Here is a 20,415-nt window from a genome sequence, read left to right as displayed (position 1 = left end):
CCACTGAGGTGACTTTCCTCCAGTGCTTCAGTTGTGGCTAACTAGTGAGTTAATTCATTGTGTGTTTTGCTGATTAGTGAGTTCATTCTGTGTGTGTTGTTCCTGTTTTCGGTCTTTTATTATATTTTGCGCTTATTGTGGTATTAACGATGGATGAGTCTAAAACGGATATAATTGTAAATCAGTTTACTGGCCGTTCGTTTGATGAAAAGATTCAAATAGTTCAAGCCGGGAGACCTCTACCTTCCCTCGTATATTTATTCTTTACCGGGCGAGTTGGCCGTGCGTGTAGAGGCGCGCGGCTGTGAGCTTGCATCCGGGAGATAGTAGGTTCGAATCCCACTATTGGCAGCCCTGAAGATGGTTTTCCGTGGTTTCCCATTTTCACACCAGGCAAATGCTGCGGCATTACCTTAATTAAGGCCACGGCCGCTTCCTTCCAACTCCTAGGCCTTTCCTATCCCATCGCCGCCATAAGACCTATCTGTGTCGGTGCGACGTAAAGCCCGTAGCAAAAAATTCTTCTTCTTCTCCTTCTTAATCTGCTTACCCTCCAGGGTTGGCTTTTCCCTCGGCTTTTCGGACTCAGCGAGGGATCCCACCTGTATCGCCTCAAGGGCAGTGTCCTGGAGCTTCAGACTCTGCGTCGGCTACAAAACTGGGGAGGATGACCAGTACCTCGCCCAGGCGGCCTCACCTGCTATGCTGAACAGGGGCCTTGCGGGGGATGGGAATATTGGAAGGGATAGACAAGGAAGAGGGAAGGAAGCGGCCGTGGCCTGAAGTTAGGTACCATCCCGGCATTTGCCTGGAGAAGTGGGAAACCATGGAAAACCACTTCCAGAATGGCTGAGGTGGGAATCGAACCCACCTCTACTCAGTTGACCTCCCGAGGCTGAGTGAATCCCGTTACAGCCCTCGTACCACTTTTCAAATTTAGTGGCAGAGCCGGGAATCGAACCCGGACCTCCGGGGGTGGCAGCTAATCACACTAACCAATACACCACAGAGGCGGACTCTCGTAAATTTAAAAATAGAAAACAAGAATTGTGTACGCACGTTCAATCCAGGAACTTACAGTAAAACTGTTTGGCTCGAGTTCACTTACATGTAATTAGGGTGAGTAGAATTGAAATTTACTTAATACATTGTGTTATCTGCATGGTTACTAGTTGCATGCCTCAGTGGAGATTCCAGGATACGCCACTGTGTGTATGTATATACTTATAAAGTTTCTTCGTTGTTATGTCTGCAGATAAGAGGAGATCATGTGGAACGTAGCTCATCTTACAGCGCATATACCGTGCATGTGGCGCGTGGTAGTGGATATCATAAAATGCTGGCGGGTTCGTAATCTCTTCAGGGTTACACAATTCCATTAAGAAGTCGTTGGAGCGACGGTTTCCTGCTGCTTGCATCATTCTGAGATTCCGTAACAAGAAGAACACTTATTTTTAAGCTGTACATCAGTAAGACCAAGATCTCCTCCCGATGTAGCTAACATGAGTTGTAGATCGTGCGATGCGGAAAAGTGATCCTTGCCAGAGATACCAGCCTACTGCTGAAGCTAAACGGATACCAACTACTCTTGGCATTGGTAAAATTTGGCTTAAATACCAGAGTTCGCTTAGACCATACATATTGACATATTGCACCCGTTGTTGTAACATCATGAATTTATATTTAACTTGTTGCAGGATACTTTTCACAGCTGCAAGTGCAAGGTACCAATTTTTCTGAGTCATCTGATGGATGCTATTATAGAACAGGATTCTGAGTTAATCTCATCAGTAGAGACGGGAATTTGCCTATTTGCCTATTTTATTCCTGTATTTAGAAACGTAGGCTTTTGAGATATAAATCCAGGGCCCTTTAAGCTAGATTTAGTTGGTTTTATTGTGCCTATAATGCCTATTTCAGGGGTTCGTGCCTATTTGGAATATAATTGCCTATTTGATGCCTATTGAAGCTATTTTAAAGAAGCCGATTTTCTTCCAGTGCATTATATTGTAACTGATGTGCACGACAGTATTATCTTCTCATTTCTCAAGAAATATTTACCCCACGAACAAAAATGGGAATTCTTGGAAGTCACCAGAAATAGTTCTTGGAATTCTTGGAAGTCACCAGAAATAGTTCTTGTGAAATTTCCGGCAGGAGAAACAAGGAACAATTTGACCCCTCCAATCTTCTAAGTCATATGCGAGAACCAATCAACGTCGAACCCTCGATGCGAACTGTTGTGCGAGTACGCTTTATCTTAAGAACGTGTTGTGATTTATTGTGAAGAAGAAGGGTGTCTGTGGCAATGCCCGAAGAAAAATCACCAGGCGAGTTGGCTGTGCGCTTAGGGGCGTGCAGCTGTGAGCTTGCATCCGGGACATAGTGGATTTGAGCCCAACTGTCGGCAGCCCTGAAGACGGTTTTCTGTAGTTTCCCATTTTTACACCAGGCAAATGCTGGGGCTGTAGGCCTACCTTAATTAAGGCCATGGTCGCTTCCTTCCCACTCCTAGACCTTTCCCATCCCATCGTCCTCATAAGACCTATCTGTGTCGGCGTGACGTGAAAAAATTTAATTGCAAAAAAAAAAAAAATCGTCGAAGTCCTACTGGCTGAAGCGATGGATCAGAGGTGATTCCAATTTCACTACGGATGGAAAGGTAGTCTTCTGCCAAGCTTGGTAAGTTCGTTTTTTCCTTTTATATTTTTTGTGACTAAACTACGATCGCATTTCATTGTAGCATTTATAGGCCTATTAATTTACGTATTGTGGAAAGCTGTTTTGTTGCAATGCTGTGTTAGACGTGAACTTTCAATAATTTACTATTGCTAAAATGTAATTATTAATTTAATTACTGAACAAGGAGTTAGAACGCCAATGGTCACTTGTCACAGAGTGGATAAAAATTAAAAATCGGTATTTTGAACTCTGATTCAATTCCCGTGAAGATAAAGATTTACAACTGAAATATTTTCTTTCTTTCTTTCTTTCTTTCTTTATTAATCTGTTCACCCTCCAGGGTAGGTTTTTCCCTCGGACACAGCGAAGGTACCCACCTCTACCCAAGGGCAGTGTCCTGGAGCGTGAGACTTAGGGTCGGGGAATGAAAACGGGGATGAGGACTAGTACTTTGCCCAGACAGCCTCACTTTCAATGCTGAACAGAGGCCTTGTGAAGGCATGGGAAGATTGGAAGGGACAGGCAAAGAAGATGGAAGGAAGTGGCCGCGTCTTTAAGTTAGGTACCATCCCAGCATTTTCCTGGAGGAAAAGTGGGAAACCACAGAAAACCGCTTCGAGGATAGCTGAGGGAGGACTCGAACCCACCTCTACTCAGTGGATCTCCTAAGGCTGAATGGACGCCGTTCCAGCCCTCGTGCCACTTTCCAAATTTCGTAGCAGAGCCGGGAATGGAACCTGGGCCTCCGTGGGTGGCGGCTAATCACGCTAACTACTACACCACAGAAGCGGAATACAACTGAATTGTATTTTTTTTAAATCGTGAGTAAATTTCACCAGCACTATCTGTAGGCTCTAGTGAATTATATTACAATTCCGCTATGCCTTCGCGAAACATAGGTTGAAGATCGAATGTGGTGCAGCTAGGACGATGTCACAGAGGCTAGACAAACAAGACGGCACGACTTGGACGATGTCACAGCATGTTTAACAAGGCTACAAAGACTATCTTACAAGACCAGGCCAGTGAAAATACCGTTGGTCTGGATTGGTGAAGTCCAGTTAGTAACCGAGGCGCTGGGGGCGGGGGGCTAGCAAAGAGAGTCTGGGGTGCGTAAGCTCTAGCATCCCATCTAGAGTTTTGCTAAATTGTGACAAAAAGTAAGTTAATGGGCGCATGCCACGACAATTTTAAATCACGCGGTTTTCTAGTTTTCAACGAGGGTGGCAGCCTTGTGGGCATACATGATGCAGGATCTATTGCAGGCAACAGAAAATAGTCTTCATGCCAGCTGACCGGGATGACCAAAGCCGGCGAATAGCAACATATAAAATGTTCACACATCTGAGATTTATAGTGCCTCCGTTTTAATTCTTCCATATAAGTAAGAATACTGCTAGAGGCAGCTTGGTGAGTCTCTGGCAAGCATATAGGAAGGATCTCTCCTCTACGCTACTTAGGTATCGTTTCGCGTCATTTTTATGATTTTTTCACCCGGTGAACTCAACAGGACACTACCAGATTATAACTGAACATTTCTGAGGACATATTTCCATGTAAATTACGAATTCTCTCGTTGCTACTTTAAAGTTTTGTACTTCTAGAAACATCATCTCTAATAGTCTTTCCCTTTTTTTTTATGAAACAAATGCATGCTTATACTGTCCGACTTCTTGGCTGTATGGTCAGCGTACTGGCCTTCGGTTCACAGGGTCCCGGGTTCGATACCCGGTCGGGTCGGAGATTTTAAGTTTCATTGGTTAATTCCAATGGCTCTGGGGCTGGGTGTGTGTGGCGTTTTCAGCATTAGACATCATCCTAAGTAGGGCCATCATCTTCACAGACATGCAGGTCGCCTAATAGGCCATCTACGAGAAATAGACCCGCACCAGGTCTCTCTGGAGGCCATACGCCATTATTGTGCCATTAGCCCAGCTGCAGGAATATAAGAACATTTCAGATTAAATGTGAAAAGATACCATATAGATCAACATAGAAATACTGCGATGCATTTGACACGAGTGGTATATTATTATTTGAAGTAATTCCCCATACTGTATATGAGTTGATTATATTTGTAAATACAGGATATATTATAAGTAGAATTTTGTAAACAATATAAATTTATTAAGGATGAGCTGTGTGTTTAATAGAAAAAATTGTTAGCGTAAATTATATAATATTGTATTCTAGGAAAATTTTCTTCTGTTGTTAATTTAAAAGTTAGTGCTTGATAATAATGTATTTTAGTGTACCATTTGCCAGCAAGGTAGACGCATCATTTGCAAATATAGAGATTTTGATTTGATTTTTGATTTGACGTCATCTTTCACATGTATAAACACGCCTTCCAACGTTCGTTAATCTAGCACAACCACTTCTTGTTATTTGGATATTTTCTTCCGCCAGTGTAGCTTTATGTTTAACTTAATTATGAATCTTACTACCATTTCACCCCCATTAGTCAGTCAGCTGGACACCTTGGTCATTTTCCGTGTAAGTTTTGCGTTCGTACAATATTGCATTTTTCCTTACTGTTTTATTCGGAAATAGAATCGGCATCTAATGTAATGACAAATTAATTTTGGAACCAAGTCCTGAGCATGTTCACTACAGCAACCTAGTCAACAAGATATAATAATAAGATATAAACTATCCAGACATTCTTGAAGTATTTCTCCCCGCAATGCTGCTAGTATGTTACGATTTCTCCTATACCGGTACATGAGAAAACAATAACAATTCATTTGATGGATAAATGAGGTTGTTGGATACCGGTATTTGTTGTATTTTTGTAGACTTGTTAGGGCTGAAAATAGACTACCTTTTGACTCCTCTGATTTTTTTTTTTTTTTTTTTTGCTGAGAATCGAAAAGTACTGCACAGAAGTGATTAATTACAGTAATTTTTGAATTGCTGAGAGAAGCTATTGATTCTTCTTACCAAGTGGATAATGGTGGCTGATGAAAGGAAAGGTTACCGTGAAGTTCTTCCTAAGTTGTGCCTGTGATTTCCACGCTGGAAAATGGGGTGTGATGTTTTGGAGGTGAAGAGGCATGTCATCGTTCATTCGACTGTTTAACCCAACCTGCACCCCGAGACATTTAATGCAATTTGTACGCATATTCACTTGCGGTAGTAATTTCAAACATACCGTATGCCGAAGTATACGGCCTTCTTTTCGAATATTTTAAATTTTTCAGTCTGCATAATTTTATGCTAGATATTTCGTGTATTTACAACTACCGGTAGCGAAAAAGGTCGGAATATATATACTTCTGCTTTAAGTCGACGAAACGCGCCTTCGGCAGGAACGCTGCAGGCGGCGAACAACATTCACGCTGTGTCTGTTAACATGTGACTCAGAGGTAGTCAATCGCTACGCATGTTATTTCTATTCATCGTGCTATGCTCATGCTTTGTGTCAGTCGCATTACCTTCCCAGTCAACATTTGGAAAATGAGATCACCCTCTAGAATTACGTTCCATTCTGTGTTGGTGTCCACATAGCTGATTATCTTTTCATATAATTCCCCATCACACCTAGGTCTGTACACCGGAAAAACATCAAGTTGCTTATTATCTCTAGACATGACCCGTTACTGGTACCTTTCTTATGTATATTCCGGATTCAACTCTTTCATGCATTTCGGCATTATCACTTTGCTATATCTTTCTGGATAGCGACACTGAGATAATATGGAGCTCTTAGGACGTAAACAAGAGATTAGATGATTGTGGTGTTTGATGAGTGAATGGTAAGATTGTATATTTTGTTCTTTTCTGTGATTTTGATCTAAGCTGCGTGAGGGGCTCTGGAAGAAGACGTGATTTTTTTTTTCGATGTTGTTGTTGGTTATGTCACGTGATAGAGGGTGAGGGGCGGTGAAACTTGTGTTGCACAAAATTAAGTCAGTAGGGCGACCTGTACTAATTGAGGTTATGGAGATTGTGAATTGAACTCTAGACTGAAAAGAATGAATAAAGGGTATCTTTCTACCGTTCACGGTTTGATATTGGTGAACCTCCTTAAATGTAACGATATTGTGCATGTTGTCCCCGTAAATTCGTGGTGAATGCTATCTGGATAATTGAAATTTTAGCGTATTTGACCTTTGAGACCAATGGATAAGAGCTCTAACGTAATCAATCGAATGGTGGCATGGTTTGGATGAGGTGATTCTTCGTTTCCGACCACGGTCACTTAAAAGAAAAGATTAATAAATTCTCGTGGAGTTAACATCCGCTTCTTTTTGGGCGAATACCCTGATTTGCATTTATGGGTCTTGCATAATATTTCATATGATCATAATATTCGTAAATAATAATCCTGTACTTTAGTGTCTTTACTGCGGGTGTGTTTTAATGAACCTCTATAGTTCAAGTACCAGAGCAGTGCATTAGGCCTACCTTTGTAGAAGAGATTTCAGATCGGTGATAGTGTAATTAGAGAATTTATAATATTTATTTTTACTTCTTTTCATTGTTTACTCTCCAGTGACTGTTTAATACATTGGAGTCAATTGTCAGGTAACTTGAACATCTGTATTTGAATATCACTATTACCAGTAACATTATTTTCCTGATATTATGAAAGTGATACTTTTGAGCTGAGTTTATGAACTATATCTCTTTTTATTAGTTTGATTGAATCGTACAGCTGTGCAAGAACTGATGGGTCTAAGAACAGAGTGTACCTCATTGTCATTTTTAATGGGAAAACAAAAATACTGTACCAGTTTGTGTTTACTCAATTTGTTTAATTTCCATATGCTAAGCTACTGCTAAGGTATTCCATTGACTCGGGCTTCCCTTCTTTGTTCTACCCTCGTAGATCTTTTTATAATAGCTCATTAATGTAGGGTATTTCCAAAAAAGTAGGAAAAAATTGGGGGATAGACAGCACACCCCAAATTTGGTGTTGTTTTGGGGTGCATTATCCACCCCAATTACATCCTACATATTTGGGAACACCTTGTATGTCCTACTGCTTCACAAATCGGATATTATTTATTTGACAGATCATATCGATGACCATAGCACCCTGTGGTGTTTAGGACTGTTTTCTTGCTTCCCAGTGAATGTAATGTTTCCAAGATTGTTTCTTTGGATTTTTTACCTTAGCTGTTCTTAGACCTGTCTCGGCCACAGTAACGCCCATTTGCTGTACGAAAGATCAAATTGGTGATCATTGCCTACACTGGCCAACTCAGAAATGTACGGAACTTGTGGCTGACTCAATCAATTCAGCATAGTAGATTTAGCTGCCTGGGAAACTGATTACCTCGGATCGAATAGGGGTATTTCAGTTGCCTTGTCAAAGAATACTGCTACGTATTTGAAATGTCTGCAAACTATATTGAATATACAGAAAACAACAACACGGTTCAACCCGGAAGAACTAAATGGGAATAATAAGTTGGGCACACATATCTTTTTCTCTTAATAATGTATTCAAATGGATCACAAAGAATATTACTGAGCTGTATTATTTTGTTGTTTCCATGATCATGAAACAGTTCTTAACTCGATTTGTGAAAATATTCTACTTAATGTGTTCTGCTTTTAGACCTCTTATTTAAGTCTACCGTAACAAATTTGTAGCAGATTCCAAAGGTCTTTTTGCATGGTATTTACAAAATGAAAATTTCACATTCCTGTGATTCGACCAATAAATGCCACAATCATGTAAAACGGCAGGCTTGCTTGCTTTTTGTTATATTTGAACTTCTCCAATCATAATTGTGTTTATTTTGCGTCAAATGTCCATTATCCACAAACTTAATTTAGCTCAGACTAACGAAGGGCCCATCACTTCGCGGTTGGAAAAACAATGTTGTTGATATTATTGCATGTGTAACACAATGCCCATCTCTTATGCAGGATATTAGAGTATTCAAGCGTCAGTGGCAAATGGAGACTGTGTAAACAATTTAAGAATTAATACCAACATGGTAAGATTATCACCTTAACCCTTAGCAAGTATCAATCAGTCACTACTGATATGCATTTAGGGCAGTCGCCCAGGTGGCAGATTCCTTATCTGTTGTTTTCCTAGCCGTTTCTTAAATGATTGCAAAGAAATTAGAAATTTATTGAACATCTCCCATGGTAAGTTATCCCAATCCCTAACTCCTCTTCCTATAAACGAATATTTGCCTCAATTTGTCCTCTTGAATTCCAACTTTATCTTCATATTGTGATCTTTCCTACTTTTAAAGACATCACTTAAACTTATTCATCTACTGATGTCATTCCACGCTATCTCTCCACTGATAGCTCGGAACATGCCACTTAGTTACAAGTTACTATTCTCATTTTGGTTCCAAACAGGTGGATCTATAAATATTATAATAAAATTTGTGATATACATACCATTTAGTCGAGCAGCTCATCTCCTTTCTCCCAAGTCTTCCCAGCCCAAACTTTGCAACATTTTCGTAACGCTACTCTTTTGTTGGAAATCACCCAGATCCAATCGAGCTGCTTTCCTTTGGATTTTTTCCGGTTCTTGAATCAAGTAATCCTGGTGAGGGTCCCATACACTGGAACCATACTCTAGTTGGTGTCTTACCAGAGACTTATATGCTCTCTCCTTTACATCCTAACTACAACTCCTAAATACCCTCGTAACCATGTGCAGAGATCTGTACCCTGTATTTACAAATATATTTATGTGGTTACCCGAATGAAGATCTTTCCTTATATTAACACCTAGGTACTTACGATGATCCCCAAAGCAAACTTTCACCCAATCAACACAGTAATTAGAACTGAGAGGACTTTTCCTATTTGTGAAACTTACAACCTGACTTTTAACCCCGTTTATCATCATACCATTGCCTACTGTCCATCTGACAACATTATCGAGGTCATTTTGCTGTTGCTCACAATCTTGTAACTTATTTATTACTCTGCACAGATTAATATCATCTGCAAAAAGCCTTATCTCTGATTCCACTTTTTTACACATATCATTGATATATATAGGGTGTACCAAACCTCAGCGGCAAAAATTTAGGAATGGATTCCTCACATAGAGAGAAGAAAAAAGTTTATGACAAAATGGGTCCGGAGTCGTATACTTGCAGATTTGTTCAAACTCTTGTACATTTACACCGTACGTCTGTAACGGCAGCTGAAACACTTTGAGCATGTATCAGAGGAAATGTTCAAAGTGACGACCTTCAGCTTGAATACAAGCCTCCGCTCGTCGTCGCATGGAGCTACGCACGCGATCAAAAATGCCTGGTGTATTGAGTACTGCCTGAGAGGTTGTCACAATGCGCTCACATAAAGTTGCTTCATCAGGAACAGGAGTCGCATACACGGGAGACTTGTGTCCCCACAGGTAAAAGTCCAGTGGGTTCAAGTCAGGAGATCGTGGTGGTGGCCAAGCAATCTGTCCTCCTCTACCTATCCAACGCTCAGGAATATGGGTGTTCAGGTACCTGCGGGCAGTAGACTGAAATGTGCGGGAGCACCATCATGCATGAAACTTTTGTCGACGTGATGCAAGTGGCATGTCTTACAAGTAATCAGGCAATGCAGTACGCAATAAATTCATGTAGTTCTGTCCAGTAAGCCTATTTGGAAGAACGTAGCGTTCCTAAAAGGTATCGCCAGCAATGCCTGCCCAGGTGTTAATGGTGAACCTCTGTTGATGAGACGATTGGATGATGCATGAGGACATGTAAATTATTACTAAAATTAATTTGTGTCACAAAGTTTGAATAAATCTGTAAGTATACATTTCCGAGCCCATGTTGTCATAAACTTTTACTCTTCTCTCTATGTGAGGAATCCATTCCTAAATTTTTGCTGTTCAGTTTTGGTACATCCTGTATAAGAAAACATGAAGGTCCAATAATACTGCCTTGAGGAGTTAGTTCCCCTCTTAATTATTACGGGGACATATAAAATTTTGCCTACTCTAATTCTCTGAGTTCTATTTTCTAGAAACTTAGCCACCCATTCAGTCACTCTTTTGTCAAGTCCAATTGCACTCATTTTTGCCAGTAGTCTCCCATGATCTACCCTATGAAATGCCTTAAATAGGTCAGTCGCTATACAGTCCATTTGACCTCCTGAATCCAGGATATCTGCTATATCCTGCTGGAGTCCTACAAGTTGAGCTTCAGTGGAATAACCTTTCCTAAACCCAAACTGCCTTCTGTCAAACCAGTTATTAATTTTGCAAACATGTCTAATATAATCAGAAAGAATGCTTTCCCAAAGCTTACATGCAATGCATGTCAAACTGACTGGCCTGTAATTTTCAGCTTTATGTCTATCACCCTTACTGGGCGAGTTGGCCGTGCGGTTAGGGGCGCGCGGCTGTGAGCTTGCATCAGGGACATAATGGTTTCGAATGCCGCTGTTGGCAGCCCTGAAGATGGTTTTCCGTGGATTCCCATTTTCACACCAGGCAAATGCTGGGCCTGTACCTTAATTAAGGCCACAACCGCTTCCTTCCAACTCCTAGGCCTTTCTTATCCCATCGTCGCCATAAGACCTCTCCGTATCGGTGCGACGTAAAGCCACTAGCAAAAAATAAAACCAAACAAAATTTATCACCCTTTTCTTTATACACAGGGGCTGCTATAGCAACTCTCCATTCATTTGGTATAGCTCCTTCATGCAAACAATAATCAAATAAGTACTTCAGATATGGTACTATATCACAACCCATTCTCTTTAGTATATACCCCGAAAGCTTATCATTTCCACTGCTTTTCTTGTTTTCAACTTTTGTAGCTTACTGTAAATGTCATTGTTGTCATAGGGAAATTTTAATACTTCTTTAGCATTAGTCGCATCCTCCATCTGGACATTATCCTTGTAACCAACAATCTTTACATAGGCCTACTGCTACTGAATATTTCTGCCTTTTGAAGATCCTCGCATACACACTCCCTCTTGTTCATTAATGATTCCTGGAGTATCCTTCTTGGAACCTGTTTCTGCCTTAAGGTACCTATACATACCCTTCCATTTTTTACTAAAATTTGTATGACCACCAATTATGCTTGCCAACATGTTATCCTTAGCTGACTTCTTTGCTAGATTCAATTTCCTAGTAAGTTTCTTTAATTTCTCCTTACTTCCACAGCCATTTCTTTCCAACCTGCACGTCCTTCTTAGTCCCTTTACTTCTCTGTTATAATGTATTGGATCCTTAACATTCCTTACAACCTTTAAAGGTACAAACCTATTTTCACATTCCTTAACAATTGCTTTAAACCCATCCCAGATTCTGTTTACATTTTTATTTATTGTTTTCCATGGATCATAGTTGCTTTTTAAAAACTCTCTCATGCCTGTTTTTTCAGCCATACAGTACTGCCTAATAGTCCTAATTTTAAGGGGAGATTAAAAGCCCTATGCTTATAATGTTAAATTTACCATATTGATGACCCATTTTCTCATAAACTAGTTAAGGTAGAGACTTGAAATTTTTACTGAAGGTTATTGAGTACTTATAATGTACACTGATCTACACTCAATATGATGGCTTACTTGGGAAATGTGTTTCCATTTTTTTTTTTACAAAATACTTTTTTTTTTCAAAAGTTTGGAACGTTTATTTACATAACTCCCAAGATATAAAAGCAATTTACATGAGTGAAGATCCATTGTACTAACAGATGTTACTTAGCTATATCTGAAGATTTCAAGTGTCTATCTGTTATAGTTTCTGAGATAATGGGTTATTTGTACAAGAAAACATGTTTTTTAGAAATGAGGATTTTAAAACTTACACACATGATTATTGTAATAAATGTTCATACAATTACTAGAAGCACCCTGCTCCATAGTCTGGATCCTGTTTCTTATCTTCCACACCAAGTTTATTGTTTCATGGTTTTCCGTGGTTTCCCATTTTCACACCAGGCAAATGCTGGGGCTGTACCTTAATTAAGGCCATGGCCGCTTCCTTCCTACTCCTAGCCCTTCCCTGTCCCATTGTCGCCATAAGACCTATCTGTGTCGGTGCGACGTAAAACAACTACAAAAAAAAAATTGTTTCTTCTTTCTCTCCTAGCTCTTTTGGTCATGTTCTGAGCTGCAATTTCTGCCTTTTGTATCCGTAATCGATCCAGGTCTTCGAAACATCTGACAGTATTTGTACCTATTCAAACACCAAGTTCCTGTAGGACTTTATTATGCCGTTTCTTGAACACGCCGTTTGGTTTAGTCATTGTTGTAGAATATACGAATCTAAGTAACTTATGAATATTTTACACCACATCCAAATAATATTGAAAGTAAAAATACTGGGAAAATACACACTCATTACGACAAATATAAAAAAATGTCCTCCATTACTGTTTTGGCAATCCTGCCAACCTAAAATAAATGAATATACTATTTCTCCACTTTCTACATAAAATACTTTCTGAGACAAGCTTTAGAAAAAAGTGTTGCAGTATGTTGTGCCTCACAGATAAAAATGAAGCAATGTAAGCCGTATTTCAATATTATTTTAAAAATATTTTGATCCATCATAATTTAACAAATGATACAACAAAATGAGCAGAAAAGACCATGCTACAACTTGAGGCAAAAAAAAAAAAAAAGAAAAGAAAAAGTCATCTTTTCACCAAAAGGATTTTAATCTCTTCTTAATATCTTCCTTTCTTTCACATTTATTTTTAACTACCACAAAAACAGCTTGGTGATCACTAATGCCATCTATTACTTCAGTTTCTCTATAGAGCTCATCTGGTTTTACCAGCGCCACATCCAGAATATTCTTCCCACTGGTTGGTTCCATCACTTTCTGAATCAGCTGCCCTTCCTATATTAACTTATTTGCCATTTGTTGGTCATGCTTCCTGTCGTTCGCATTACCTTCCCAATTGACATTTGGTAAATTGAGATCACCCGCTATGATCACGTTCCTTTCCTTATCGTTTCCCACATAGCTGATTATCTTATCAAATAATTCTGAATCAGCATCTGCGCTACCCTTTCCTGGTCTGTACACTCCAAAGACATCAAGTTGCCTATTATCCTTAGATATGAGCCTTACACCTAGAATTTCATGTTTGTCATCTTTAACTTTTTTGTAGCTTACAAATTCTTCTTTCACTAGAATGAATACTCCCCCTCCTACCATTCCTATCCTATCTCCACGATACACACTTCAGTTCTGTGTGAAAATTTCTGCGTCCATTATATCATTTCTCAGCCATGATTGAACTCCTATTACAATATCTGGTGAGTATATATCTATTAAATTACTTAATTCTATTCCTTCCTTTACAAAATTTCTACAGTTGAGCACCAACATTTTTATGGCATCCCTGCTTGATTTCCAGTTCTCTGTTCCCTTATCACCGCTCCCTAGGCCACCCCATTTCCCTGAATGTACCTCCCTATAACCCTTCTAAACAAATTTCCTAACTTATATGTACCACTGCGGTTTAAGTGAAGGCCATCTGAGCGCAGATCCATATCTCCTACCCACCCATTAGGATCTAGAAATCTCACTCCCAGTTTCCCACATACCCACTCCATAGTCTCATTTAAATCCACAATCACCTTCCAGCCAGTATCCCTCCTACACAGCATTCTACTGATAATAATCTCCACTTCCTTAAACTCCACCCGTGCTGCATTTACCGGGTCACACACATCCCCAAATATGTTGGTACTTATACCTGCTTGTCTTACGTTGTTAGTACCAATGTGAAACACTACAACATTCTACTTTCCCTCCTCCTTCTCTTCAACTTTCCTCAACATCTGCCTTATCCTAATTCCTGGATAACACTCTACCCTGGTACCCTTTCCTCCACACACTTTCCCCACATGTATAACAATGGAATCCCCCATGACCAGAACCTCAACCCTACCCACCTCATTTAATCCCCTCCCCTCCTGGTCAGTCCTATCTTTCCTGACAGCTGCATAAGCTACTTCCTCCTCCCTTTTCTCCATCCCATGACCCTGTTCCACCTGTCTTTTCGTATCCACTACTCCATATTTCTCTTTCCTGCCTTCTCCCTTTCTACTACTTCCATACTTCTTAGCAACAATTCCCTGTTCCTCATCTTCCCGCGGTTGTTCTACCTGCAGTGACTCGTACCAATTTCTCACAGACATCTATCCTGAAGTCCGGTTCCATGGCTAAATGGTTAGCGTGCTGGCCTTTGGTCACAGGGGTCCCAGGTTCGATTCCCGGCAGGGTCGTGAATTTTAACCATAATCGGTTAATTACGCTGGCATGGGGGCTGGGTGTATGTGCCATCTTCATCATCATTTCATCCTCATCATGACGCACAGGTCGCATATGGGAGTCAAACCAAGAGACTGCATCTGGCGAGCCGAACTTGTCCTCGGACATTCCCGGCACTAAACGCCATACGCCATTTCATTTTTTTTTCTGTCCTGAATTCTGACCCTGAATGGAGCCCTTAGCCTGCAGTCTCCTTCCCCTTAAAACATTAGACCACCTGTCTTCTACAATTTTCCCCTTTTCTTCCCATCACTCTCTTACACCTACTGTATCCTGTACATTGTTTGAGAGAGGCCTACTTGCCTTCCTGTCCTCTGAGAGAATCCTAATTATTTCCCTCAAACTCTCCAACTCCGCCCTCATACTCCTTAATGCCTGGCCACACCCACAGTACTTACACTTGCACTCCTTAACCATTCTTTACTGAATAATGAAAAGAAATGGAAAAATAAGATAACTTCTTCTGTCATCATCATCATCATCATCATCATTTCCCTTTATCCAGCTGTAGCCGGGTAGGGGCAAATATGGTTCCTCTCCACTTTCTTCAGTCTTTCCACCACTCCTCCTCCAACACTGTGTCCCAGTCCAGGTTTCTTTCTATAATGCTGCGTTGGATGGTATCCTTCCATCTCAATCGTGGTCGTCCACGGCCTCTCCTTCCTTGGATTTGCATTTCCATCACCTTTCTTGGCATTCTTTCGTCGCTCATTCGCGTTATGTGCCCAAACCATCTTAGTCGGCTCTTCTCTATTCTATCATTCATTTTTTCCACTCCAATTTCTTCCCGGATTTTCTCATTCCTTATTTTGTCTCTTCTACTCTTCTGTATCATACTCCTCAAGAATTTCATTTCGGCTGCCTGTATTCGACTCTCATCCTTCTTTGTCATTGTCCAAGTTTCTGCTCCGTAAGTTGTTATGGGTACGTAATACATCTTGTACATAGTATCCTTTGCTTCCATTGGCACATCTTTGTCCCATAACATATTTCTTACACTATGATAGAAACAACTTCCAGCTTGAATCCTTTTACTAATCTCAGCATCCAGTCGAGCATTCTCCATTAATTCACTCCCCAGGTATTTAAACATTTCCACTACTTCCAGGGGCTTGTCTGAAAGTCTAATTTGACCTTTCCCTTCTTTCTCCCCTCTAGTCATAACAAGAGTTTTACTCTTTTCTACACTTATTTTCAATCCACATTCTTCAATCTTCCCATTCACCACATTCAACTGTTCTTGAACCTTCCTGTCGTCTTCTCCCCAAATCACAATATCATCTGCAAATGTTCATTTCTCTTCCTCCATATGCTGCTTTTGCTGTTCTCATGATGTCATCCATTAGCCTTGTAAACAGGATTGGTGATAGAACACTTCCCTGTCTCAGCCCACTAGTTATTTTGAACCAACTTCTTCCGTGCAAAATAAAAATGAAAGGAATGAAATATTGTCTAGGATAGTTCACAAAGATCATACGACAATAAGGCAATTAATAATTGCTACTACTACATTACAATACTACTTAGATATATGATTTTTTATTCCTACAACACCCTAACAGGATGAAAATTGCTGTCAATTACTGGAAATAGAGAATAATACACAAGAATTACACAATTCTAAACGTCAGTTAAGTCTACCCTAATTACTACAACAGAATTCTAGTAAGAGTGTTACTACAGATACCACAGATACTATACTACACAACATGGGCGCCCGCAAGGGGGGGCACTTGCCCCCCCCCCCCTGGAATTCTAAAGATGTTGATGTTCAATTGTTTAATATCATAGCAGATTATTTCATAAACTGAAATTACTGACAGTCTTCTAGCATATGTTATAACTGGAAGTTTCTGTAAACAATTTAATGTTGCTGACGTTATATTGGTTTTTATATTCAAGAAAATTGTTAATGTGCCCCCCCCCCCCCCCTGGAAAAGATCTTGCGGGCGCCCATGCTACACAAATATTTCACAGTAATAGAATAAACACACTATTTTCTAATAAGATACTACATTACACTACAATAATTTTAAACTACGTTCAAACTATGTTCAGATACTACCAGGGTGCGAAATTGTGGGGGGGGTGGGGGTGGGATGGGGGTTTCCCCCCACCGATAATTTTATCTCAGAGGCTCCCCCCCCCCCCCACTAAAATTGCCTGGGGGAATCTTTCATTATAAAGTAATGAGGGAAATGTACAACACATATATTACTGAAATGAATATTCTTGCTGTACATATTTTCATAAAAACCTTGCCAATAATACACATAATATAGAAATAATAGAATGACTGTCAGACCTTGAGCAATAAAGCAACATAGCGGTGGCAACTCCGCACCTGCAGCCTATTGTTCCTGTTTCAGTCTGGCAGGACCATCTGAAACCAGGGCAAAAATAAGTAGCTTGAGCGTACACCACTCCTGTACTTCTTAGAGAGGGTGTGTTTCCGATAGGTAGCCAATAGGACAATATACACTTAAGGAGTGTATAAACTGACAAATTTGTTCAGTCAGAATTTAGTCCTGGTAGAGGAAGGTTCCACTAATAAAGCAATAAATCAGGTCAAACTGCACCTAGCGTTGCCTTTCTTAAGAAAGGGACAGTCTCTCATAAACCTCTCAGCCGATTTTCTTTCTCCTTCACTGCACCGATTTCTCTCTTACTCTGTAGAACAGCCCTCCCGTCTGGATTTTAAATGAACTTGTCTGATGTTACTGCTGCCAAATCCACCACTGGCACCAGTCTGCAATCCGTAAGCTTGTACATGGTAACGAACAGTCGAGGTCGAGAATCTAGAAATGAAACGTGCGGTAAAAAGTAAGAATAGTTTAATTACTAACTTCCTTAAAATTGGTAATGATAATATACAGTCACTACCAGTCACAAGACAAGTTCAATCAGTGACATATGAAGATAATAATAATAATAATAATAATAATAATAATAATAATAATAATAATAATAGTAATAATAATGGCGTATGACCTCCGAAGAGGCCTGGTGTTGGTCTTTTTTTTCGTAGATGGCCTATTAGGCGACCTGCATGCCTGTGAGGATGAGGGCCCTACCTGGGATGATGTCTAATGCTGAATACGCCACACACACCCAGCCCCCGAGTCATTGGAATTAACCAATTAAGGTTAAAATCCCCGAACCCGGCACCCTCAGTACGCTGACCATTCAGCCAATGAGTCAGGGCACATATCAAATCAAATCAATGCTAATGAGACGCTGCAAGAATTCGCCCAATATGTGGAGCAGCTAGCCCACAAGGCTCTGGATGGGCTGCCTCTGGACCACATTCAGTGGGAGGCAGCCTATACATTCATTGATGGACTTTTTTCCGCCATTCAAAAATCTGACTACCTCTGTAGTATTTATATTGGTATTATATATTTGCTCATTCAGGACAAATATTTCAGATTCGGAGAAGTTAGAAGCTGTCAGGGACTGGCCAGTGCCGAAGGACAAGCGAGAACTAAGGAGTTTTCTCGGCCTTTGCACGTATTTCTGCACATTTATAGCTGGCTACGCAGACATCTCAAAGCCTCTTACACAGCTCACCAAGGAGAGGAGGTCTTTCCAATGGTCAAGCGAGGTGGAGGCTGCCTTCCGGAAGCTCAAGGAGACGCTGTGTACTGCACCTATCCTCGGATACCCCAAGCCTGGGGAGAAGTTCATCGTCGATACCGACGCCAGCGACGTGGGAATTGTCACAAGCGCAAGATGGCCAGGAGAAGGTGATCGCCTATTTCAGCAAGAGATTGTCAAAAGCTGAGAGAAATTACTGTGCGACGCGTCGGGAATTGCTGGCCATCGTGAAGACCTTGGAGCACTTCCACAAGTATCTGTATGGGCAGCCTTTCCGCCTGTGCACCGACCACTCCGCATTGACCTGGCTCCTAAGCTTCAGAAACCTGGAGGGACAGACAGCTCGCTGGGTGCAACGTCTTCAGGAGTACGACTTCACCACCGAGCACCGACAAGGAAAGAAGCACTGCAACGCCGACGCTCTATCGAGAAGACCGTGCCCTGTGAACTGTACAGACTGCCAGAAAGTGGAGAGACTGGTAGGCATCATGGACGTCCGGTCTGTGAGGGCCACCGCCGCTGAAGGATGGGATCAACACGCCCTCAGGGAGGACGATGACATTGGGCTGATCTTACGAGAAGTAGAGTCGGGGCAGAGGCCGAAATGGAAAGACATCGCCGAACGCAGTCCAACCTATAGGGCCCAGTGGTCGTCCCTCATGGTTAGTGACTTACCCGCACATGGGAATCAACCGACAAAAAGAAGCACATTGCACAGCTGATAATCCTCAAGAACGTGAGAAAAGAGATGCTGACCGAGTTCATACGGGCGCTACTGCTACTACTTGTGAATGAATAAGACACTAGATCGTGCCCGACAGCGTTACTACTGGGTGCATTTGAGGAATGATGTTCAGAGGATGTGCCACCTGTGTAACACCTGCACGGCAAGCCGGGGTCCGCGGACCAGGAGTAGGGGCCAAATGATGCAGTACAACGTTGGAGCACCATTTGAGAGGATCGTCGTTGGACCATTCCCCGAATCTGACGCCGGGAACCGTTACCTACTCCTGGCTATGGACTACTTCACAAAGTGGCCAGAGGTCTACGCCATCCCGAACCAAGAGGCATCGACAGTGGCCGACGTCTTGGTCAAGAACTTCTATCGATTCGGTGTCCCGAGGGAACTTCATAGCGACCAAGGCAGGAACTTTGAGTCCAGGTTGATGCAAGAGGTTCTGCAACACTTAGGAGTGCGGAAGACATGTACGACGCCTCTCCACCCTCAGTCAGATGGTATGGTGGAGCGTTTTGTGAAAACCGTCGAAGAGCACCTCAGGAAGGTGGTTTTGGCGCACCAGAAAGACTGGGACGAGAGGGTCCCCTTCTTCTTGATGGCCTATCGAGCGTCCACCCATGAGACGACGGGCATGACACCTGCCAACATGGTCTTCGGAAGGGAGCTCAGTCTGCCATGTGATCTAATGTTTGGGTCTGCACCAGACCAGCAGCAACCAGCGACAGACTACGCATGGGAGTTGGTGGATCGGCTCAACGACATCCACAATTATGCCCGACATCATCTAAGGGTAGCCAGCGACAGGATGAAAGCCCGCCACGACATGCTCCCGAACTCTGCGGGTTTCCAGGAAGGTGACAGAGTGTGGCTGTACTGTCCGGTACAGACAAAAGGGAAGTCACCGAAACTGCAGCCACAATGGGAAGGCCCATATACAATCGTCACCAGGATCAACGACGTCGTCTACCGGATCCGTCGGCCTCCCCAAGGGAAGATGATGGTTGTTCACCTGGATCGCTTGGCACCGCATCGTGGGGCAGCTCGGGACGAGCAGCCTTGAGGAGGGGGCAGTGTAATGGTCATAGTGTCTGCCATGCCAATTGGCAGTGGGCCTGGCCCGGCACCGGTATACGCCCACCTCTTACGCTTCAGC

At 41.7% G+C, this 20,415-nt stretch overlaps 1 protein-coding gene across 2 annotated transcripts in view; it reads left to right on the top strand.

Moving 5' to 3' along the window:
• Positions 1–6,359: 6,359 nt before the first annotated feature.
• LOC136863874 (solute carrier family 25 member 44) overlaps positions 6,360–20,415 on the top strand; it is a 396,581-nt gene continuing 382,525 nt past the window's right edge. The window contains exon 1 of one of the 2 annotated variants that reach the window (XM_067140237.2): positions 6,360–6,440. The gene's annotated coding sequence lies outside the window, so the exon portion shown is untranslated. Of the gene's footprint in view, positions 6,441–7,109; positions 7,213–20,415 lie in introns of those variants that run through there. The other variant, XM_067140238.2, reaches the window with a different exon arrangement.

Source organism: Anabrus simplex, chromosome 2 (assembly GCF_040414725.1).
Source record: "Anabrus simplex isolate iqAnaSimp1 chromosome 2, ASM4041472v1, whole genome shotgun sequence".
Classification (NCBI taxonomy): Eukaryota; Metazoa; Arthropoda; class Insecta; order Orthoptera; family Tettigoniidae; genus Anabrus; species Anabrus simplex.
Note: the sequence above shows the minus strand (reverse complement) of the source record. Positions and strands in the feature narration are given on the sequence as shown.